We start from the raw sequence: 5,536 nt of genomic DNA, 5'->3' as shown, positions 1-5,536 counted from the left end.
TATCATCAAAATAATTGTATTAATAATTACATTGCTTATGTGTTTTAACTTTAAGCTTAAAGTTATATTACGTTTTTCACGTTTTTATCTCATTTAGTATTTTAGTATCTCCAGAAAGTATTTCCAGTACTATACCAATTGTATACTTCAGAAAACCAACACTTTCCTAAAGTTTCAGTTCAGGAAAACATATCCGATTGAAATGCCTGTGTTCAAAATGCCCTTACACAGAGTTACTTCCTCAATATCACAGCCACCTCTAAATTTGTTTCATTATAACTGGCAAAATCATCTTAAGTGGAGAGTTATTTGGTTTCAATTTGATTTAGACTTAAATCTCAGCTAGTTCATTTACTGACTGTGTGACTTTGAGTAAAAGTAATAACCACAACAAAAATGTTTGCAGAGTCCTTCTAGGTACTGTTCTCAGGGCTTTACATGTGTTAACTCAGTTAGTCTACAATAAATACATAAAATACCATATATATTTTTCATCTTCATTTTATAGATGAGAAACTGATGTACATGGAGTTAAGTAACTGGTTTAATGTGATAAATCCAATAAAAGAACAGAAATTGGCCGGGCACAGTGGCTCATGCCTGTAATCCCAGCACTTTGGGAAGCTGAGGCGGGCAGATCACGATATCAAGAGATTGAGACCATCCTGGCCAACATGGTGAAACCCCTGTCTCTACTAAAATATACAAAATTACCTAGGTGTGGTGGCGCGTGCCTGTAGTTCCAACTATTCAGGAGGCTGAGGCAGGAGAATTGCTTGAACCCAGGAGGCTGAGGTTGCAGTGAGCTGAGATCGTGCCACTGCACTCCAGCCTGGCACCTGTTGACAGAGTGAGACTGTCTCAAAAAAAAAAAAAAAGAACAGAAATTTGACTTCAGTCTAACTCCAAAAGCTGTTGTAATTTAACATATTTTATCACTGTGGATCTTAATTATCTAAACTATAGGATTTGGATGACAATTCCCATAAACTATTTGAGGATAGTGGCCATATCTTCAAATTAGTAGTTTGAGAAATGATAGTAATTTTACTATGTTTCTCTTCTCTGAAGGGCAACACTTATTACTTATTTATTTATTTATTTATGAAATGTTAGATAATCAAGGATAAGTCCTCCTACAGTCCAAGGACCAGATTATAGCTGGAAATGCAGCTAGAAGGGTTCACCTTGATGGAAAACCTGCAATCTCAAGTAAAATTACCAGTTGTATTTTTCAGTTGTTACAGGAAGAAGGTATTAAAACTTCTTTTACCACAAAATATGGGGAGACAGCTTTCATTGTGCCCCAGTGTAAAATAATCCCAATTGAATGAGTTTGCAGAATAACCGCAACTAGTTCTTTTCTCAAAAGAAATCCTGGTGTCAAAGAAGGATTTAGGTTTCACCCATCTAGGGTGAAGATGTTTTTCTTCTTATTCTTTTTTTTTTTTTAATTTTACTTTAAGTTCTGGAATACATGTGCAGAATGTGCAAGTTTGTTAGCTAGGTATACACGTGCCATGGTGGTGTGCTGCACCCATCAACCCATCATCTACATTAGGTATTTCTCCTAATGTTATCCCTCCCCTACCCCCTCATCACCCAACAGACCGGATGTGTGATATTCTCCTCCCTGTGTCCATGTGTTTACATTGTTTAACTTCCACTTATGAGTGAGGATAAGCAGTGTTTGGTTTCCTGTTCCCGTGTTAGTTTGCTGAGAATGATGGTTTCCAGCTTCATCCATGTCCTGCAATGGACATGAACTCATCCTTTTTTATGGCTGCATAGTATTCCATGGTGTATATGTTCCACATTTTATTTATCCAGTCGATCATTGATAGGCATTTGGGTTGGGTCCAAGGCTTTGCTATTGTTAATAGTGCTGCAATAAACATACACATGAATGCATTTTTATAACAGAATGATTTACAATCCTTTGGGTATATACCCAGTAAGGGCATTGCTGGTCAAATGGTATATTGTAGATCCTTGAGGAATTGGGACACTGTCTTCCACAATGGTTCAACTAATTTACACTCCCACCAACAGTGTAGAAGTGTTCCTGTTTCTCCACATTCTCTCCAGCATCTGTTGTTTCCTGGCTTTCTAATGATTGCCATTCTAACTGGCATGAGATGGTACCTCATTGTGGTTTTGATTTGCATTTCTCTAATGACCAGTGATAATAAGCTTTTCTTCATATGTTTGTTGGCCACATAAATGTCTTCTTTTGAGAAGTTTCTGCTCATATTCTTTGCCCACGTTTTGATGGTGTTTTTTGGTTTTTTTTTTTTGTAAATTTGTTTAGGTTCCTTGTAGATTCTGGGTATGCCTTTGACAGATGGATAGATTGCAAAAATTTTCTCCCATTTTGTAGGTTACCTGTTCACTCTGATGATAAGTTTCTTTTGCCGAGCAGAAGCTTTTTAGTTTAATTAGATCCCACTGGTCAACTTTGACCTTTGTTGCCATTGCTTTTGGTGTTTCAGTCATAAAGTCTTTATGTCCTGAATGGTATTGCCTAGGTTTTCTTCTAGGGTTTTTATGGTTTTAGGTCTTACATTTAAGTCTATAATCCATCTTGAGTTAATTTTTGTATCAAGTGTAAGGAAGGGGTCCAGTTTCAATTTTCTTCATATGGCTAGCCAGTTTTCTGAACACCATTTATTAAATAGGGAATCCTTTCCCCATTGCTTGTTTTTGTCAGGTTTGTCAAAGATCAGATGGTTGTACATGTGTGGTGTTATTTCTGAAGCCTCTGTTCTGTTCCATTGGTGTATATCTCTGTTTTGGTAACAGTACCATGCTATTTTGGTTACCGTAGCCTTGTAGTATAGTTTCAAGTCAGGTAGCATGATGCCTCAAGCTTTGTTCTTTTTTACTTAGGTTTGTCTTGGCTATATGGGCTCTTTTTTGGTTCCATATAAAATTTAAAGTAGTTTTTTCTAATTCTGTAAAGAAAGTCAATGGTAGCTTGATGGGAATAGCATTGAATCTATAAATTACTTTGGGCAGTATGACCATTTTCACAATATTAATGCTTTCTATTCATGATCATGGAATATTTTTCCCTTTTTTTGTGTCTTCCCTATTTCCTTGAGCAGTGGTTTCTATTTCTCCTTGAAGAGGTCCTTCCCATCCCTTGTAATTTGTATTCCTAGGTATTTTATTCTCTTTGTTGTAATTGTAAATGAGAGTTCACTCATTATTTGGATCTCTGTGTTTGTCTATGATGGGTGTATAGGAACACTTGTGATTTTTGCACATTGATTTTTGTATTTTGAGGATTTGCTGAAGTTGCTTATCAGCTTAAGGAGATTTTGGGCTGAGATGACGGGATTTTCTAAATATACAATTGTTCCATCTGCAAACAGAGACAACTTGACATCCTCTCTTCCTATTTGAATGCTGTTTATTTCTTTCTCTTGTCTGATTGCCCTGGCCAGAATTTCCAATACTATGCTGAATAGGAGTGGTGAGAGAGAGTATCCTTGTCTTGTGCCAGTTTTCAAAGGGAATGCTTCCAACTTTTACTCATTCAATATGATATTGGCTGTGGGTTTGTCATAAATGGCTCTTATTATTTTGAGATATGTTCCATCAATACCTAGTTTATTAAGAGTTTTCATGAAGGGGTGTTGAATTTTATTGAAAAACTTTTCTGCATCTAATGAGATAATCATAGTTTTTATCATTGGTTCTGTTTATATGATGGATTACATTTATTGATTTGTGTATGTGTAACCAGCTTTGCATTCCAGGGATGAAGCTGAGTTGATTGTAGTGAATAAGCTTTTTGATGTGGTGCTGGGTTTGGTTTGCCAGTATTTTACAGAGGATTTTTACATCGATGTTCATCAGAAGTATTTGCCTGAAAGTTTGTTTTTCTGTTGTGTCTCTGCCAGGTTTTTGTATTGGGATGATTCTGGCCTCATAAAATGAAGTAGGGAGGAGTCCCTGTTTTTCTGTTGTTTGGAATAATGTTAGAAGGAATGGTACAAGCTCCTCTTTGTACCTCTGGTAGAATTCAGCTGTGAATCCATCTGGTCCAGGGCTTTTTTTGGTTGGTAGGCTATTAATTACTGCCTCCATTTCAGAACTTGTCATTGGTCTATTCAGGCATTCAACTTCTTCCTGGTTTAGTCTTGGGAGGGTGTATGGATCCAGGAATTTATCCATCTCCTCTAGATTTTCTAGTTTATTTGCTTAGAGGTGTTTATTGTAGTCTATGAAGGTAGTTTGTATTTCTGTGGGATCAGTGGTGATATCCTCTTTATCATTTTTTATTGTTTCTATTTTGTTTTTCTTAGAGTGGTAATGTTTTTCAAGGATGATGCCAATAATGACCCATAGTAATCTTAGGAATAGCTAATGGCTGCAAAAATTTTGCTTCATAGGACTTGTTATAGGCCAAACTGAAGTGAATATTTGAGTCATGCAACACAGGCTATTTTAAAAATACTGGAGAAATCCTCTATGCCCCAGAACTGTATACTGGTTGAAATGAAGATTAAATTTGGTGTTCATGTAACCATCAAATTAATTGTTCTTGCTGGCATTATTCATAATAATTTTTGGAGACTTTGGCCATCAGGGGATTTAAGCCAACATAAAGACTAAAGGTCTTACTGGGACCTCAAAGAAGTAACTCCTGAAGGGCTCCAAAAAGTAAAGAAAATCTTTTAGTGGGTTGCATAGAGTTGCTTTTGACATCAGAAAGTCAGCTGAGGATTGTAGTATTGATGGGCTCTACTCTGACCATCGTCACTTTTAAAAAAATTAGGAAGGCCTATGGAAATTTTGGAAATCCATGTGAATTTTGAGTAACATCAGAACATAATGGACCAGATGATACTCTGAGGATTAAAGCTGAGTATGAAGGGGATAGCATTCCTACTGTATTTGTGGTAGTGGCAAGTGGAAAATAGGATTTGGGGCCAGTAATGTATGGCAACCCTACATATCATTTTATTAGCTGTTTTCTTCTTAAACCAGACTTGAGAGCTAAGGATATGTGTACTTTTCCTCAACTTCCCAGTGGTCTAGAATGTTCAACCATACTTTCTCCAGAAGGATTACCTCAGATTGCCACTCAGATATTTGGAATAAATAAGCATTTGGTAGGGGAAAAACTGCAAGAAATCATTTTGAATGCATGGATTCTCTTGAATCAGGCCCACAAGAAAACCAGAGAAGGTAATTTGTAAGAAAGAGCATCATTGTATTTCTTAGAGAGAAAACTAGAAATTTCTAATTTAGCTGCAGAAAAATCAAGCAAGATGAAAAGGTGATTTTATATTAGAGAACACAAATGAAATGCATTAGTGAATAAATGCTTCTCTAGATCCATATTAATAAATCTGAATACCAAATCCTAGAAAACAAAATATTCTATATGGGCATTTCAGTTATCACAGTGTCTGTATTAGTCCATTCTCATGCTGCTATAAATAACTGCCAAAGACTGGACAACTTATAAAGGAAATAGGTTTATTGACTCACAGTTTCACAAGGCTCGGGAGGCCTCAGGAAA

General features: G+C 36.3%; 1 pseudogene; it reads left to right on the top strand.

Moving 5' to 3' along the window:
- Window positions 1-1,052: 1,052 nt before the first annotated feature.
- LOC100391812 (bifunctional phosphoribosylaminoimidazole carboxylase/phosphoribosylaminoimidazole succinocarboxamide synthetase pseudogene) lies at window positions 1,053-5,210 on the top strand (annotated as a pseudogene).
- The last annotated feature ends 326 nt before the right edge of the window (window positions 5,211-5,536 follow it).

This window comes from Callithrix jacchus, chromosome X, assembly GCF_049354715.1.
Source record: "Callithrix jacchus isolate 240 chromosome X, calJac240_pri, whole genome shotgun sequence".
Classification (NCBI taxonomy): Eukaryota; Metazoa; Chordata; class Mammalia; order Primates; family Cebidae; genus Callithrix; species Callithrix jacchus.
The sequence above is the reverse complement of the archived record's forward strand: the minus strand, read 5'-3'. Positions and strand labels throughout refer to the sequence as shown.